This window comes from Cervus elaphus, chromosome 9 (assembly GCF_910594005.1).
Source record: "Cervus elaphus chromosome 9, mCerEla1.1, whole genome shotgun sequence".
NCBI lineage: Eukaryota > Metazoa > Chordata > Mammalia > Artiodactyla > Cervidae > Cervus > Cervus elaphus.
Genome location: NC_057823.1, coordinates 45,656,731 through 45,676,856, shown reverse-complemented (window position 1 = coordinate 45,676,856; position 20,126 = coordinate 45,656,731). Strand labels below are relative to the sequence as shown.

General features: G+C 44.9%; 1 pseudogene; it reads right to left on the bottom strand.

Moving 5' to 3' along the window:
- Positions 1 to 17,298: 17,298 nt before the first annotated feature.
- On the bottom strand, positions 17,299 to 17,823 carry LOC122700787 (annotated as a pseudogene).
- Between the last annotated feature and the right edge of the window lie 2,303 nt (positions 17,824 to 20,126).

Below are 20,126 nucleotides of genomic sequence, written 5' to 3'. Positions count from 1 at the left end.
AGTTGCCGAATCACTGTGTCTTCCCTCCAAGCACCTATTTGAATATCTGATTGAGAATCAATTACTGCGGGTATTGGGAAAGGTCATTGGGAAAATTCACAGGAGACCATGGGGGAAGTTCGTGGGTAGAAAAATAAATCCCATTATTATTTTTTATTACACAAACACTGCAAGTCTGTGGTGGCGAAAATGTAGTCAAATAAAGATCATCCACCACCACTACCAAAAATATCCATCTCCCCGTTCCAGAGAGAAACCTTCCCAGATTTCTCCCATACAGATGCACACATTCCTGGAAACTAATGAAACATAAATATTAAAGAATTTTGCAAGAATGGCTTCGTACACTGTGACCGGCACTAAAGATTAGGACCTCTTTCTGATTAAAAAAAAATGTTGCCAGGGTGGGAATAATTAGAAAATATTGAAAATAACAGAGAAAAGCTAATTATTGGTAATTTCATTCCTTAGAACTGAAACAACTGTTCTCTACCTTTAAAAAAATTTCCCAGGTTTTGGCAAACACAAAGAATGAGATTTTGTATTGTAGGATCATTTTAGACATATAGAAAAGTTGGAACGATAAGACAGAGACCCCCACCCCCTACCCTCATGGAAACATCTTGTCTCCAATTATGTTTGTTACAAATGAGAAATTAATGCTAATTTATGTCTTATAGACTTGGTTTGGATTTCACCAGTTTTCTTGTAATATCCTTTTTCTGTTTCAGAACCCTATGCAGGAGTCCACATCAGGTTTAGACCTCTCTTATCCTGATCCATAATAGTTCAGGGTTTTTTCATGCAGATATCCTTGGTGGATATGAAGTACTCATTTTGTAACCAGGGAATCAAAATTCTGTGCTTTTTTTTTTTTTAAATCTCCCCCCACAACCCCACTTAATGGTAATATTGAGAATATTTTCAACCCAGTAGATACCCATCTTTTCTATAAGTTTTGATAACTGTATTGTGCCTGCCAACATAACTGAATTTCTTATCCTCCTTTTAAAGATTGAGGTAAAATTCACATATTATAAAATTAAACATTTTGAAGTGTGCAATCCAATGGTTTCTAGCATATTCAGGAGCTGTGCAATTAAGTTCACCATCAAATTTCAAAAGAAACCCCTTTCCCATGAGTAGTCGTTGCCCCAGCCCCTGAGAGCCATGAACCCCAATCTCTGTCAGTGGATCGGCCTGTTCTGGACGTTTCCCATCAGTGGGATCACATCCTGTGTGTCCCTCTGTGTCTGCTTCTCTCACTGAGCATCGTGTTCTCAGGGTCCATCTTTGTGTAGCGAGTGTCAGTGCTTCTCTCTTTTTCGTGGTCAAGTAATATTCTGGTACTTGGAGGGACAATACTGCTTATATGTCATCCATTGATGGGCACTTGGACTGTTTCTACTTTTTAAAAAAAATTATTTTTGGCTGTGCTGCGTCTTTGTTGCTGCACACAGGCTTTCTTTAGTTGTGGCGAGTGCGGACTACTCTCTAATTGCTGTGCGTGGGCTTTTCATTGTGGTGATTCTCTTGTGGAGCTCAGGCTCTAGGGCATGTGGGCTTAAATACTTGCAATACACAGCCTCAGTAGATGAGGCTTAAGGGCTCAGTAGTTGTGGCATACCAGCTTCGTTGTTCTGTAGCATGTGGAATCTTCCTAGACCAGGGATCAAACCCATGTTCCCTGCATTGCAAGGTGAATTCTTAACCACTGGACTAACAGGAAACCATGTTTCTGTTTTATAAATAAGTTCCTTTGTACCATGACTGAACAACAGCAACCATTTTTTAGATTCCACATTTAAGCAACATCATATGATATGTGTCATATTTTAGATTCTACATATAAGTGATAAATCATGTTTGTATTTCTCTTTCTGCCTTTCATCACTTAGGGTGAAAATCTCTAGGTCCATCCATGTTGCAGCAAGTGACATAATTCCATTCTTTTTTATGGTTAAGTAATATTCCACTGTATAGATGTACCACATTCTTTATTCATTCATGAAACATCACTCTTTATTAGGAATGTCCAAGGTTCTCAGTCTGCCTGCTCCAGGCTTCTCCTGCAGAGAAGCTTATTAGTGAAGCTGTATCAGTCATCAAATGCTATGATGCTGCATAACAAACACTCACAATACCTCACTGGGATATAGCAGTTGTCGCTGTTGTTAGGTCGCTAAATTGTGTCCAGCTCTTTGCAACTCCATGGACTGCAGCATGCCAGGCTTCCCTGTCCTTCACTGTCTCCCAGAATTTTCTCAAATACATATCCACTGAGTCAGTGATACTATCTAACCATCTTATCCTCTGCCACCCACTTCTTTTGCCTTCAATCTTTCCCAGCATCAGGGTCTTTTCTAATGAGTCGGCTCTTCGCATCAGGTGGCCAAACTATTGGAGCTTCAGCCTCAGCATCAGTCCTTCCAATGAATATTCAGGATTGATTTCCTTTTCGACTGACTTATTTGATCTTCTTCAGTCCAAGGGACTCTCAAGAGTGTTTTCTAGTACCACAATTCAAAAGCATCAATTCTTCAGTGCTCAGCCTTCTTTATGGTCCAACTCTTACATCTGTAGGTGACTACTGGGAAAACCATAGCTTTCACTATATGGACTTTTGTTGGCAAAGTGATGTATGATATACTACAATATGTAACAGTGTATTCTGTGTGTGATTGGGGAGGTCACTTGCTGATCTTGTCTGGAGTTGGCTAGCTATAATCGGATATAGGTGGGATAGTCTGGACACTGGAGTGACTCATCCCCTCACTCATCACATTTCTGGGACCAGAGTGTCACCTGGTGTTGCCAATATACCTTAGGTCAGTCCCCAGTGAGTCACACCCTGGGACAGTCCCCTCCCCTGAATGTGGGTTCAACCCCTAGTCAGGGAATCTCAGCAGCTGCATGTCGCGAGGTGCAGCCAAACAGATAAATAAATATTTTTAAAAATTTTAAAAGGGGTGTTGTTGTAAGTCCCTAAGTTTGGGGTCTTTGGTCACCCAGCAGGGGTGACTCACACATCTGAGCACAGGGTAGACACTGTCAAGGTGATTTCAAGTCTCTGCTTGGGTTGAAGTTGCTAATGGCCACTTCAAGTCAAAGGATTGAGCCCTGCGATGGAGGGGTGTATGTACCCCTCCACCATCACTGTGAAGTTCCCACCAAGGAAGGACTGAAGATTTGGGGCCAGATTGATGCAGACATTAACATTATTTCCAATTGTAAAAAACAAGTCAAAGAACACTACAGTTAACATCTTACAACTATTTCTAGAGCTGTGAGATGTTTTAGACACCATCCCCTCTAACCCAGGAAGGCGCTTCCTTTGGTGTAAGGAGAGAAATAGAAAGCCCATATCATGGGACCTTCCTGGTGGTCCAGTGGGTAACTTCTGTACTCCCAAAGCAGGGGGCCTGGGTTTCAACCCTGGTCAGGGAACTAGATCTAACACAACACAATGAAAGACCCCACATATTACAACTAAGACCTGGTGCAGCCAGATGAATAAATAAACATTTAAAAAGGAAAAAGAAAACCCATATCATTCTATCTGTAACTGTAACAGCTCTGCCAACAGCAGCCTCCGTAGCCGAAAATGAAAAAGCACCTCGATTATGCATGCGTGGTAGCTCTGTCATGTCCCACTCTTTGCGACCCTATGAACTAGCCCTCCAGGCTCCTCTGTCCATATGATTCTCCAGATAAGAATACTGGAATGGGTTGCCATGCCCTGCTCCAGGGGATCTTCCTGACCCAAGTATCGAGCCCACGTCTCCTGTGTCTCCTGAATTGTAGGTGGATTCTTTACCACTGTGCCACCTGGGAAGCCCAGTATAGACTTTGATCAGCTTTTAGGCCAATGATAGCATGACTTTGTAAGTATTGTAGTTTCACAATGCATTTCAATTTCTTGCAAAAATATGTAGTCCCCCGCCCCCGACTACTGGGCTCTTAAAACCCTGGCAACTCCCAAGCCAGCAGTGTATTCTGCCATATGAACTTTTGAATAATTTTATTCAATTCTCCTTCATCCTGGGGAAAGGAATCTGATTGGAATTTTGATCTGTATTGAAATAACATTGTATGGATGGATATGGAGGAAATTGACATTTTTTATATTCTTGGGTCTTTTCCTTCAGAATTGGAGCATCTCTTCATATATTCCATGTTAATTGTCCTTCGATAGGTTTGTGTTTTTTTTTTTTAAGTCCTGCATATGTCTGAAGTGTCTGTGAGCTTCTTGAGTTTTTGTTCTCATTGCTGTCGTGAATAGGGCTTCCCAGGTGGCACTAGTGGTAAAAAAAAAAAACCTGCCTGCCAATGCAGGAAATATAAGAGACACGGGTTCCATCCCTGGGTCGGGAAGATCACCTGAGGAGAGCGTGATAATACACTCCAGTATTCTTGCCTGGAGAATCCCATGGACAGAGGAGCCTGGCAGGCTACAGTCCATGGGATCACAAAGAGTCGGACATGACTGAAACGTCTTAGCATGCACACTGTCGTGATGGATTCTTTTTTCCCATTCTGTGTTCTCACGGGTTGTCACCCATCCATGGAAAGCTACTGTTGCTTTTGCATATTTACATTGTAACTGTTGTGAACACCTTGGTGACACTTCATAAACTCCCTTGGGGTTTCCATGATACAGTGACACCCTCTGAAAACAGCAACAGGTGAATTCCTTTCCCATTTCAGCTTAAGAAATCACACTGGTTTTACAGTCCCGGTTGATGCTGAAAGCTCAGCCTCTCTGTACACCTGCCCCAAATCAAATCTCAAAGACAGAGTTTTGGGTGAAATAGAAAAGGATAGCCTTATTACTTTGCCAGGCAAAGGGGGCCACAGTGGGCTAATGCCCTCAAAATCACGTGTTCCCACTTGGGGAAGGTAGTGAGAAGTTTTATAGTTATTGTTCAAAGAGGGCATGTTCAGTTTGTGGCCATTCTCCTCATGGGCTGGTGGTGAGGTAAGCAGGAGTCAGCATCATCAACCTTCAGGTCCAGTTAGTCTGGGGCCTACGTGTCTGTGGGCTGCATACCACTGTTAATCATGAGCTTCTCTGACGGCTCAGATGGTAAAGAATCTGCCTGCAATGCAGGAGACCCAGGTTCGACTCCTGGGTTGGGAAGATCCCCTGGCATAGGAAATGGCAACCCACTCCAGTATTCTTGCCTCGAGAATCCCACGGACAGAGAAGCCTGGCAAGCTACAGTCCATAGGTCACCAAGAGTCGGACAGGACTGAATGAATAACACTTCTACCTGGAGCAGGTTTCAGAGTGGGCATTGATTCAAGTACTACCTGTCCTACCATTATGAAACTCAGGCTATTTTGTTATCCTGCCTTATGGAGCTTGCCAGCACCTCCACAGGGTGGTCAACCTGCCCTGGTGATGATGAATTACTGCCCATAGAAGGGATTTACTAGAAGGCTTCATGGAAAAGATAAGGGGGCATGAGCCATCTGAAGGTCCTCACCATTCTATTCAGCCCTCTTGAGGCGCAGGTTTTAGGAATGTGGGGAGATCTGGTACAGGTTCCAGGGTTTAGTAAGGACCTCTTGCCCATCTCCCTGTACCTCTGTGAACCCCTGCCCCTGGTCAAGGCACATGTGGGTCCCCAATGAAAAAGGTAGAAGATGCTACTGGGACACTGTTTCTTGGAGACTTCTCTGAAGGTTTCATGTGTTTAACAATGACACCAGAAGTCCTATCCATTTATTCATTCACATTAAAGATAGAGTCACCTTAAAACTAAAAATAGAGTTACCATATGATCCAGCAATCCCACTCCTGAACCTATATCCAGAGAAAGTGAATGAGTGAGTGAAAGTCACACAGTCGTGTCTGACTCTTTGCGATCCCATGGACCATACAGTCCACGGAATTCTCCAGGCCAGAATACTGGAGTGGGTGGCCTTTCCCTTCTCCACGGGATCTTCCCAACTCAGGGATCAAACTATAAATCAAAAAGACACATGCACCTTTATGTTCATAGCAGCACTGTTTACAGTAGCTAAGACATGGGAACAACCTAAATGTCCATCAGCAGGTGAATGGTTAAAGAAGACGTGGTACATATATAATAATGGACTATTACTCAGCCATAAAAGGAACAAAACTGGGTCACTTGTAGAGATACGTTGATTGTGTTACTTGACCTTCATCTCTGTTTCTGATTCAGAGCTCATAAAATGTTGGAATTTCCTAAGATGACCTAGAAACTGTCATATAGAGTGAAGTTAAGTCAGAAAGAGAAAAACAAATATCATATGCTAACCCATAAATGTGGAATCTAGAAAAATGACATAGATGAACTTATTTGCAAAGCAGAAATAGAGACACAGACACGGAGAACAAACACATGGACACCAAGGGGAAAGAGGGGCTTGGTTGGATTGGGAGATTGGAGTTGACACGTACACACCCTTGACGTTATGAGAACCTTCTGTATGGCACCAGGAACTCTACTCAGTGCTCTGGTGAACTAAATGGGAAGGAAATAAAAAAATAGGGCATATATGTATACATATAGCTGATTCACTTTGCTGTACAACAGAAATCAACACATTGTAAAGCAACTATACTCCAATAAAAATTTAAAAGTAAAATAAATACCTAACTTCCATTAAAGCAAAACAAAAAAAAGATACAGTGTTATTTTCCTGTTTTACCTAGAATCTTTGGCGAATATTAGTGGCACCTCCTGATGAGCCTTTGGTTCATCTGCTCCAATCTATTAGGACAGCAAAGTCTATTTTTATCTGAATAGATTTTCCAACACTGACTAGCTTCTGCCATCCTGGAACTGCCTTAATTGATGATGGTGGGATTGTTTTATTTCAGTATCTCTAGATTTACCTGGATAAGACGATTTTGTTCTTTCTGCTTTCATGGAGATGGGGGACAGTCTGTGGATTCCTTTTTCATTTTATCTTTGGCAGGTTTAATATTGGGGTCTGCTGGTTGTTGTTCAGTCACAGTCATGTCTGATTCTTTGCAACCCCATGGACTGCATGCATGCTGTCCTTCACTATCTTCCAGAGTTGGCTCAAACTCACATCCATTGAGTCAGTGATGCCATCCAACCATCTCATCCTCTGTCACGCCCTTCTCGTCCTGCCTTCAGTCTTTCCCAGCCTCAGGGTCTTTTTTTTTTCCATCAAGTGGCCATAGTATTGGAGCTTCAGTATCAGTCCTTCCAATGAATATTTAGGGTTGATTTCCTTTAGGATTGACTGGTTTGATCTCCTTGCTGTCCAAGGGACTCTCAGTTGTCTTCCCAGTACCACAGTTTGAAGGCATCAGTTCTTTGGTATTCAGCCTTCTTTATGGTCCAGCTCTGACATCCATACATGACTACTGGAAAAACCATAGCTTTGACTATATGGACATTTGGTTGCAAACTGATGTCTCTGCTTTTTGATTCAGTGTCTAGGTTTCTCATAGGTTTTCTTCCAAGGAGCAAGCATCTTTTAATTTCATGGCTGCAGTCACCATTCACAGTGATTTTGGAGCCCAAGAAAATAAAGTCTGTCACTGTGCTTGAAGGGACATATTGTGAATAACTAAAGACCCCTTTATATCTCTTGTCACTTAGGAAATTCCAGCATTTGATGAGCTCTGTGCCAGGAACAGAGACAAAGACCAAATACATATTTATTATTACTAATTTCAATATCACCATACCTCAGTCAAAAACTCTGTCCCCGTCAGTAGTCACCCCATCCCCTCTCCCAGCCCTTGACAACCAGGAACCCACTGTCTGTGTCTGTGAATCATCCTGTTCTGGACGTTTCCCATCAGTGGAATCACACCCTGTGTGTCCTTCTGTGTCTGCTTCTCTCACTGAGCATCATGTTCTCAGGGTCCGTCTACATGGTAGCAAGTGTCAGGGCTTCTCCCCTTTTCAGGGCTAAGGGATGCTCCCATGTGTGGAGGGACCATGTGGCATTTATCCATCATCTGTGGATGGACACTTGGTGTGAACTGTGCTGCTATAAACATTCACGAATGAGTATTTGTTTGAACATCTCCTTTTCAACTATTTTGGGTAGAGACCCATGGCATCACCTTGAGGCAAAACTCTCTCGTGTTTTTTCTTAAACGTTCTGCTGTTTTGGGGGTCAATTTATATAATTTATGCTTTTTCTAGAAAATTATCCATTTTATCCCAGTTTTCAAGTTCATTAGCATAGAATCCGCACTGTTTTATCTTTGTGCATCCAAATAACCTCAGTATTTATGGTTTCATAGCCTTTCTCTCATTCCTAGTTCTCATTTGTGTTTCTTCTGACTTTCTTGATTCCACCAGCTGGTTTGTCTATTTTAGAGCATTTTCTTTTCTTTTTTATTTTCAGGGAAGCAGCTATGGGGTTTATTTATTAATTCTGCTGTGTTCCCTTTTCTAACTCGTTAATTTCAGCTTTTATCTTTATTAATTTGTTCCTCTGTTTTCATTAGCTCTGTTTTAGGGTTGTTGCCTTCTTGAGATGCTGGCTTTATTTACATTCACTGTCTTTTCCTTTAGCTACGAAAGCATTTAAGGCAGTAGATTTGTACCTGGCCACCACCCATAGATTTTTGGTGAGGAAAGTTTTGTTAGCATTGTTTCTCAAGGACTTGAATTGTTTTGATCAAAAAATTAGTACTTTTTCATGCTTTGGTACTGGTGGCTTGGGCTGTAAAGAATCTGCCTGCGATACAGGAGAATCAAGTTCAATCCCTGGGTCGGGAAGATCCCCTGGAGAAGGACATGGCAACCCACTTCAGTTTTCTTGCCTGGAGAATCCTACAGACAGAGGAGCCTGGTGGGCTACAGTTCATGGGGTCACAGAGTTGGACACAGCTGAGTGGCTGATAGTTATTGTGGTTGACAAATATGGCAGCATCCTTTCCACTGCAAGCAATGGATCAGGATTTCTTCAGGGCTCACTAGGTTTCTGGCTTTTTATTTATTTTTTAAAATTTTTTTGGTTCCTGGCTTTTTAAAAAAAATACATGAATATATTTAATATTTTATACACCTATATACACATATGTAGGTATCTTGCTTTATAGAATTTCAGATGAGCCTTGCATTCCTTCTAAATTCAAGTTTGTGAAAATTTAAACTTTATATTTGCTGTAGAAGGTTATCAGGTGATAATTTCATGTCAGCTTCTAAGAGTTTCAATAAACTCAAAAATAAACACTAGTCTAGAATGTTATCTCTGTCTTCCTCTTCTTGACAAGATCTACATCCTTAATATAGTTTTTTAAATGCATTTCCTTATATTTATTTTTGGCTGCTCTGAGTCTTTGATGCTACATGCAACTTTTCTCTAGTTGCAGTGTGCAGGCTTCTCATTGTGGCAATGGCTTCTCTTGTTGCCAAGCATGGGTTTAATTGCCTCACGGCATGCGGTATCTTCCCGGACCAGGAATAGAACCCATGACACCTGCGTTGACAAGCAGATTCCTCACCAATGGACCATCAGGGAAGCCCAACATCCTTACTGTTTTTTAAAATTAATTTTTGTCAGAGTACAGTCGCTTCATAATGTCTTAATTTCATCTGTGTGTTAATTACTCGGTCGTGTCCGACTCTTGGCGACCCCATGGACTGTAGCCTGCCAGGCTCCTCCGCCCATAGTATTTTCCAGGCATGAGCACTGGAGTGTGTTGCCATTTCCTCCTCCAGGGATTCTTCCCAACCCAGGGACTGAATCCAGGTCTCTCACATTGTAGGGCAGACCCCTTACTGTCTGAGTCACCAGAGAAGCCTAGTTCCTACTCTTCAGTTCAGTTCAGTCGCTCAGTCGTGTCCGACTCTTTGCGACCCCACGGACTGCAGCATGACAGGCCTCCCTGTCCATCACCAACTCCCGGAGTTTACTCAAACTCATGTCCATTGAGTCAGTGATGCCATCCAACCATCTCATTCTCTGTCGTCCCCTTCTCCTCCCGCCTTCAATCTTTCCCGGCATCAGGGTCTTTTCAAATGAGTCAGTTCTTTGCATCAGGTGACCAAAGTAATGGTATTTCAGCTTCAGCATCAGTCCTTCCAATGAACACTCAGGACTGATCTCCTTTAGGATGGACTGGTTTGATCTCCTTGCAGTCCAAGGGACTCTCAAGAGTCTTCTCCAATGCTACAGTTCAAAAGCATCAATTCTTCAGTGCTCACTTCTTTATAGTCCAACTCTCACATCCATACATGACTACTGGAAAAACCATAGCCTTGACTAGATTGTTAGCAAAGTACTGTCTCTGCTTTTTTTAATATGCTGTCTATGTTGGTCATAACTTTCCTTCCAAGGAGTAAGCGTCTTTTAATTTCATGGCTGCAGTCACCATCTGCAGTGATTTTGGAACCCAAAAAAATAAAATCTGCCACTGTTTCCACTGTTTCCCCATCTATTTTCCATCAAGTGATGGGACCGGATGCCATGATCTTAGTTTTCTGAATGTTGAGCTTGAAGCCAACTTTTTCACTCTCTTCTTTCACTGTATAGCAAAGTAAAGTCAGCTGTATATAGACATATATCCCCTCTTTATTGGATTTCCTTCCCATTTTTGGTCACTGCAGAGCATTGAGTAGAATTTCCTGTGCTATATATAAGGTTCTCATTAGTTATCTATTATATACATAGTATCAACAGTGTATATCTGTCAATCCCAATCTCGCAGTCCACCCCACCCTCCAGTAGGTGGCTGGCATTTGATCCAGTGCCTTTAAAAGAATTCTGTCCTCTGTCCCAGGAGAGTCTGATATGTCTATTAGCTTGATCTCATCATTTAAACCACACTGATCCTTCTCTGCCTTATTTTTCTGTGTATTCTTTTCAACAAGTACTAGGAGAGATGGATTGAAGCCTGTTATGAGGCTTCATAATATCTAGATATTCATAATATCTATCCATTATTTCCTTGTCTTTCTAACACTATTTCCTTTATGTGACAGCTTGGTGTCTTTAATATCCTTGGCACTTTTAAGTTCCTGACAGTTATCTTTCTGTGTTCCCTTTAAGCCTCGACATGCACAGATATCCCCTGGAGAATTGTTGGGGTTGATTGTTTTACTTTAATTTTGCCCCAAAAATGGAAGCCCTTTTGGGGGGCTGTAGATTCAGACCTTTCTTCACCTGAGGAAAATTTTCTTCTGTTACATTGTGGAATATGGTTCTGTTTAGGAACACCAGTGTTCTGTCTTATCTATTTTTACCCCTCTGCCTCCTGGCAAAAGTGATCAAACTAGTGGCCACATGAGTTTGAATCGCTGTAATGTTGATTCTGATCTGTACCACATGTGATGATAGTTTTGTGCTGTCATTAGCTGACAGGCTTTGCTCTGCCAACCTTTTGATCTGAGTCTCTCATCTTACTTAGCATTTCATCTTTCCTCATTTTTCTATAAAATCGCTGACTTCTTTCTTTTCTTTGAGATTATACAGGACGTTTGTCTTCTGTTTTGTGGAGTAGATCTCTGGGCCACATATGTCCCTGTCTTGGCTTTCTGTTCATCCCAAAAACTTAAACAGCCCCTTCAGGGCTTCCCTGGTGGCTCAGTGGTTAAAAATCCACCTGCCAATGCAGGAGACATGGGTTTAGTCCCTGGTCTGGGAAGATCCCACGTGCTTCGGAGCAACTAAGCCCATGCATCACAACTACTGGGCCTTTGCTCTAGAACCTGTGTTCCACAAGAGAAGCCACTGCAATGAGAAGTCTGTGCACCACAACTAGAGAGCAGCACCCACTCTCCACAACTAGAGAAAGCCCGCACACAACAACAAAGACCTAGCACAGCTGAAAGTGAATAAATAAAATTACATATATTAAAAAAACGAAACAGCCCCTTCAGGTATGGCTGTATCCAGCTTCTGACTAGAGCTCAAGGACTGCTTTGGGACACATCCCCGTGGTCTGCAGAATAATGGCCCCAAAGATGTTCCTGTCTGGTCCCAGGATCTGTACACATGTCACCACACACAGAAGAGGGGCCTTGGCAGGGAGGATTAAGTTAAGGTCCCTGAGATGGGGACAACCCTGGGTTTCCTGGGGGCCCAGTGTCATCACAGGGTCCTTTTAAGAGGGAGGTGGGAGGGTCAGAGGCAGAGAGAGATGGGAGATGCTGGGCTGCTGGTTGTGATGAAGGGAGGGGCCGTGAGCCAAGGATGTGGTCATCTCTAGAAGCTGGAAACGGGGGTAGCTGGTGCTTCCCAGGAGCCTCTGGAGGGACCAGCCCTGCCCACACCTGGATTTATTCCTGTGAGGCCTCTGACCTCCAGGGCTGCGTCCTTCTAAACATTGGAAAAAAAAAAGTGAAAGTGAAGTCACTCAGTTGTGTCCAACTCTGCGATCCCATGGACTGTAGCCTACCAGGCTCCTCCGTCCATGGGATTTTCCAGGCAAGAATACTGGAGCGGGTTGTCATTTCTTTCTTCAGGAGATCTTCCCGACCCAGGGAATGAACCTGGGTCTCCCGCATTGTAGGCAGAGGCTTTACCGTCTGAGTGCATTGGAACAAGAAACTAAAGCCCTGGATTGCAGGAAGTGCCCCCATGCTTGGGGAAAGGTGAGTCTGGCTCTTGCCCTAAGCCGAGGCAGGGAGAAGCTTCCTTAGCTGCAAATAGCTCCCTCACCCCCCGAATACACTCTCCCATTGGGCGGCCCTCAGAGGCCAGGCCAGCTGAGGGGTCTCTCTTCGGCCCTGGAAGTTACCTCCAGCTCCCCACAACCACTGTTACAGGGCAACAGGCTCCCGGCTGTGCCCCCGCCCTATTCTGCAGATCCGGGTGTGTCCTGGGCAGTGCGCTGGATGCTAGAGGCTGGTGCGGGGGCAGGGCAGCATTTGACCTTGCAGACTGGACGTTGAGGGACCAGCCAAGTGGCGGGGAGTGGGGGGAGCTGGGGACCATGGGGGCCGTGGGCCAGCCGGCAGCATCCATCTCCCAGGCCAATCAGCGCTCCCCAGCAGATCCATGCGGGTCGATGCAAAATTAATTAGAGTAATCAACTTGGCCGCAGCATGGAGAGCAGCCACACAGGTTTAGGCCACTAATTGGTGGGAGCTGACAGTGTGTCCCCTGTGTCTTCAAGGTATTAACACTCCTCCCCTCTCCATAGATTAATTACCTTTTTGCATCTTGTTCCTCATTCGTTGATCCTGGACCGGTCCTTCCTGGGGAGGAGGAATGGGGGTGGTGGAAGAGGGAACAGCATAGTGGACTCTGGGCTCCCCGTGTCCCTTCCCCAAATGTGGGGAGAGACTGAGGCCCAGAGGGTAGCAGAAGGCTACATCCAAGGCAGAAAGTGAAGCCCCTGAGAACCAACCAGGCCTGGAAGCAGTGGCCTGAAGCCCTGTTGGATGTGGGACTCAATGGGGACAGTGTCCACATATCCATCTGTCCATCTGGTCATCCATCCATGTGTATGATCATCCATCCATTCATCCCCCACCCATCCATCCATCTGCCATCCATCCACCCATCCATCCATCCATCCCCCACCCATCCATCTATCCACCATCCATCCATCCATCCATTCACTATTCATCCATCCATCTACCTCATCCATCCATCCCTCCATCCACCATCCATCCATCCACCCACCCATCCATCTATCATCCACCCATCCATCCATCCACCATCCATCCACCATCCATCCATCCATCCATCCACTGCTCATACATTAATCATCCCTCTATCCATTCTTTCATCCATCCACCCAACCATAGACTTATTCATTCCTTCATCCATCCACTCAATCACCTAGTTATCCATCCATCATTCATTAATTCATTCATCCTCCCAAATATCCATCATCCACCCACAGACTCATCCACCCATTCATTTATCTATCCATCCATTCATCCACCATCTATAATATGTTCTTCTATCCATCCATCCATCTGCCCATCCATCCACTCATCTATTAATATATCATCCATCATCCATCCATAGGCCCATCCATTCTTCCATCTATCCATAGACTCATCCATCCATCCAGTCATCTTTATATGTACCATCTATAATATGCTTTTCTATCCATCCATTCATTCATCTACTAATACATCACCCATTATCCATCCATAGGCCCATCCACTCATTCATCCATCCATAGACTCATCAATCCATTCATTCATCTACCCAGCCAGCCAGTCAGGCTTACCTTCACCCTCTATAATATGCTCTTGTATCCAGCCAGCCAGCCATCTGTCCATTTATCCATTCATCTATTAATACATCACCCATCATCCATCCTTAGGCCCACAGATTTATCTGTCATCCATCATCCATCGTCCTCCTATCCTTCCATCTGTCCATTCCTCCATCTACCCAACCATTTGTTGCCATATTGATGTCAGCACTTCTTCACATACCTAGTCTGCCTACATATTCACTTGCCCATCATGGCTTCATTCATTCCTTCATCCATTCATCCTCCTACCACCTAGATATTCATCCATTCCACTGTCTACCTGTGAATTCCCTTCCCTATCCTGTCACAATGTCACACTTAATTGACTGCCTATATGCCAGGCCCTATTCTAAGACCTTCCTGTGTTTTCTCTCATCTAGCCTCCACCACCCTTCTATGCTTTGAGCCGTCTATCCACTCACCTGTGTCCCCATCAATATGTCTGCCTCCCCATCTTCCCATCAACATTTAGCTGGCCCTTCAGTGCAGGGGTGACTCAGAGCTGGGAAGGGACCCTCAGTCCTCTGCCCAGGGAAGGATGAGATGCAAAGACCTGGAGATGGAATCTGAGTGGTGGGCATGAGGCAGGGGAGACGAGGTGGATGTCTCAACCAGAAAAGAGTCTTCAGATCTGGGCTCAGGAAGATGCTCTGCTCTTGGGAACAATAGCACACCAGCAGTACATTTTATTTCTTTTTTCTCCTTTTCTTTTTTTATATGTGGCTTGTTGGACTTAGCTTCCTGACCAGGGATGGAACCCATGCCCCTTGCAGTGAAAGCATGGATAACCACTGGACAGACAGGGAAGTCCCAGTACATTTTAAATTCTGAGCATGTTTATTATATGCAGTGGCAAATGATATTTCAGCCACAGCAGATAGAACAGAGCAAAAAGACCACCATCTCAGTCTCCCTCCCAAGGGATATGCATTACTGGGGTCAGGGGTCTCCTTGCAGACACAGGCTGGGATTGTGCAAGTGTGTGTGTCACCCACACATGTCTCGGTTGATGCTCTAACTTCACAATTTTCCCTGGACCCCTGCTTCACACGGGCACTTAGAGATGTGCAGTGTCTAGACTGAGCAGTCTCCTTTCTCGGGCTATTCAGGTTTATTTTGGTTCTTGGCAGCAGCCCACCCTGATGCAATGGGCAAAAACCACAATGAAGAAATTCCCATAAGAGGAAATGCAAATAACCAATAATGTGAAAAACCAGAATTCACGAATTAGAACCACAGCGTTCCGATGTGGTAGGATTCTGTTCACATAACAAGTGGTCATTTGTTAAAATGCATCAAACTACAGACCAAGATCTGAGCATTTCACAGCAAATACATTTACCTCATTTTTTCCCCATTAAAAATGTTTTTGTATTGTAGTAAAATCTACATGACATAAAACTCACCATCTTAACCATTTTTGAGTGCACAGCTCAGTGGCATTAAGCACATTCACATTGTCATGCAACCATCCCCACCATCATCGTCCCAAACTAAAGCTCTGTTCCCATGAAACACTGACTCCTCCTATGTTCCCCCAGCCCCTGGCCCCACCATCTACTTCGGTCTCTGTGGATCTGACTCTCCAGGGACCTCCTGTGAGTGGAATCAGCTTTCTGTGTCTGCTTCTCTCACTGAGCATCACGTCCTCAAGATTCATCCAGGTTGTAGCAGGTGTCAGAATCTCTATCTTTTCTAAGACTGAGTAATATTCCACTCCATAGATGGACCATATTGTGTTTATCCATCATCCATCAGTGGACATTTACATTGTTCCCACCTATGGCTCCTGTTAATCCTGCTGCTGTGAATAAGTGTGCACTTGTTTCAATAGCTCTTTCCAATTCTTTTGGGTGTATATCTAGAAGTGGAATTGCTGATCAGTATACAGATAACTGAAATGTATACCTCAACATTTCAAGGGTTAAAAAATAACAACTCCCATGGCTGGCGTGGATGATGGCAAATGTACCTGCTGGGATAAAACTAAAGGATGTGCATTTGGTAATGGTGCTTTGAAGATGATTTGAAAAAATGTATCATCAGGGCCTTAATATTTGTCTCATGGTCTCTGACAAGCAACTCCTTTACACTGAGAGTGTCCTAAAGGAAAACTCCACGGTGTGTTCAAGTGTCTAAATTCAAGGATGCTCACAGCTGTCCTGTGTCCAACAGAAAAAAATTGGAAACCACCTAAGTGTTCAAAACAAGACAGTTTGCTCAACAAATAATGATAGGGCTTCCCTGGTGGTCCAGTGGTTAAGAATCCACCTGCCAATGCAGGGGACACAGGTTTGATCCCTGCTGCAGGAAGATTCCATATGCAGAGGAGCAATTAAACCCATGCTCCACAACTACTGACCCCATGCTTCACAACAGGAGAAGCCACTGCAATGACAAGCCCAATCAGTGCAACCAGAGAGTAGCCCCAAGTTGCTTAAACTAGAGAAAACTCACCTGCAGCAACAAAGACCCAACACAGCCAAAAATAAATAAATCTTTAATGAATAAATTTATGATGATATATCTGTGTCCCAGTATTTAAGGTGACAACTACTGAGTATTTACTTAGGAAAACGTTCACATACTCTTGTAAACTGACAAGAGAGGAGTGTCTTGGATGAACTACACGCAGAAAGAAAAGATTCCCATTAACAGGAAAAAGGGTGAAAGGTCACACACAAATGTTTCAGGGCAGATGCTACAACAGTAGGAAGAGGTGTGAGTGTTCTCGGGTCCATGTAACAAAAGTCGCACAAACTGGGTGGCTTAAAACAACACTATTGATTCTCTCCTGGTTCTGGAGGCCTGACTCCGAGATCCTGGTGTCAGAGGGCTGATGCCTTTTGGAAGTTCTGCAGGAAAAACCCAGCCTCTTTCCCCAGCTCCTGGTGTTGCTGGCAGCCCTTGTCTTGTGGCCGCATAACTCCAGTCTCTGCTTCTCCTCTTCACATCACCTTATTCCTTGTATGTTTCTCTGTCTTTTTCTGCCACACCCTAAATCCAGAATGATGTCATCTCAAGATTCTTTCTTTTTTTTAGCATCACAAATCTGTTCAATAACAAGGTAGAATCTGGGGTTAGCTTGTGTAGCCGAGACTGGATCATCAGCCTCCGGAGTGCTCGAGTTTCTGGCCCTTGGAGTGTATAGAGGGTTTGGTGTGTCTATGCGGTGTTCCTGGGGCCTTGCTGAAATGCCTGTACACCTCTCAGCCCTGGGGAGGACCAGAGAGGAAGACAGGGCCACAGCCCCTGGGGGAGTCCACGGCTAGCTGGCCAAAGGTGAGGATCTTGCCCCGGCTTTGAGGATGCAACTCTGGGCACAGAGCTCACACCTTCAGTTTGGGCACCTCCTAGACACACTCACCATCGGTTACAGCCCCCACGACCACAGCTGTTTTGCCTGTCCAGGCCGGAAGCTTCATCTTCTCTATCATCTGGAAAAGGGACCAAGGTGGACTGCTGGTGCAGCTCACAAACTATCTCTTCGGTACAACTTGACTGAGAATGGAGGTGCTTGGTCTGGCCAGAAACCTGTTCAGCTTGACCAACAGCCTTTGATAGGCATCCTAGCTCTTGGGCTCCTTGCAACAAACCTTGTGGTCCTTGTTATGGTGGATGTCAACCCCCATGACGGCACTTCCTCAGTCAGGTCTGGAAAGCATCTCAAGACTCTATCTTAGATAGAGTCTTAGATATTTTAGATATCTTAGATAGATATCTATTATATCCACAAAGACCCTATTTCCAAAGAAGGTCCCATTCTGAGGTTGTGGTGAACATGAATTTGGGTGGGGGGTGGCAATGCTATATTCAACCTGTGACAGATGGACAAGGCAACTTTTCTTTCATTTTCTCTCCCTTTTATCAGGATTGTCTTAAATGACTGAGCACCGAAAAATTGATGCCTTTGAACTGTGGTGCTGGAGAAGACTCTTGAGAGTCCCTTGGACAGCAAGGAGATCAAACCAGTCAATCCTAAAGGAAATCAATCCTGAATATTCACTGGAAGGACTGATGCTGAAGCTGAAGCTCCAATACTTTGGCCACCTGATGCAAAGAGCTGACTCACTGGAAAAAACCCTGATGCTGGGAAACATTGAAGGCAGGAGAAAGGGACAACAGAGGATGAGCTGGTTGGATGGCATCACCGACTCAATGGACATGAGTTTGAGCAAACTCCAGGAGACAGTGAAGGACAGAGAAGCCTGGCGTGCTGCAGTCCATGGGGTCACAAAGAGTTGAACAGGACTGAATGACTGAACAACAAATGAAAATAAAGCCTACGTTATTTTAATATATGAAACAATATCTCAGGGAGTTCCCTGGTGGCCAGTGGTTAGGATTCAGAGCTTTCACTGCCAGGGCCCAGGTTCCAGCTCTGGTCAGTGAACTGAAATCCTGCAAGCCATGCAGTGTGGCCAATAAAAAAAAGGAAAGAAAAAAAAAACTATATCACAGATTTGATGTTCTGTTGAAACAGAGCTGAGGAATGGATTGTGGCTTCTGGGCAAATGGGGTTCCAGATGAAGGTTGCTTTTCTGGGGTGATGGCTGGTCTTTGTAGTACTTTTGATTTCTGCACTTAATAGCCCCTAAGTATGGAACCTCACTTGTTGACTTTGGGTCTACACTGTTTGCCTCTTCCCTTACTGTTACTTCTCAGCACATGCAGATACATATCCCCTTGAACTCGCAGCCTGGAAACAAGAACTGGAATTTTGTCATAATTGTTGGTGACTAAGAGTCACTAGGACCTGAGTGAGTCTCTTTTGGACAAACATGCCTGTGTGTTCATGTTGGGATATTATGGGTACTGCGTTTGTGTTCTGGAGACTGAGCAGGTCCTTCCCCATTTCGGGCTCCTGTCACATGTACAACCTCCCTCTCGTACCATTTCAGGTCCAGCCACTGCTTCTGTTCCTCTCCCAGCTGAGCCAGAACTCAGAAGTTTGGCTGAGTCCCTTTTCCATTCCAAGCCTCAGCATTTATCTCTCTGAAATGGGGATGGACAACAGGACCCACCTCTGGCATGGCCGCCTTGAGGAGTCTACATCTGATAAGAGCAATAGGGAGTCAGTGAGGGTCTTAGCAGGAGAGAGGCACAAGCTAGTTGGCATGTCAGTCCCTCCAGCTGCTGTGAGCAGAAGGGAAACTTCTGGGCAGACCACCCATGGTGGAGTCCATCCACCAGCTACGGGGATGTTGACCCCCCGGGGCCTCTGAGGGAAGGAGAAAGCTCTACCCTTCAGATCACCCCAGGAGCGAGTGCCCCAGGGGGCTTCTTCATTTAGTCCTGTTTCTGTGTAAGGATCTGTTATCCTGCGGGCCTGGGGGAGTCAAGTTGACACAGAGAGAGAGAGAGTGTGTGAACTGCCACTCTCTGTGTGTCTCTCAGTGTCTTTCTGTCCCCCACCCCTGCCCCTTCTCTCTGCTTCTGTCTCTGTCTCTGGATCCCCCCAGACCCCCAGCCCTCCCACACTGGGAATTTATGACATGGCTTTAGAGGGATGGTGGCCAAGTGTCTGCCCAGAGGACCTGGTGGTCTCATCCTCTCCTGTCCAGCTGGAAAGAGGAGGTGGACACCTGGAACCACCATCCTGGTGTCCACACGTGGGCAGCCAAGGCAGGAAGCCCTGGGAGAGCCGTCAACCCAGGACACTTGACACCCCTGACTGGCTTCCTGAGGGTCCCTGCTGACCCTCACCACCCGTGGCCCTGGGGGACCTCTTCAACACGGCCAGGCTACCAGCACAGAAGACAAGGTCAGAGGGTCCACCACACGCATGCAAGTGTTCACACGTGTCTACACAGACCACACCAGCATCCACACCGGGGCACAGGCTGGCTGGATGTCTACACCAGCCACTGGCCAGCAGACACACTGATGCTCTATGTGGGCACAAGTGCACCCTCAGCTGCGCACAGGTAACGGG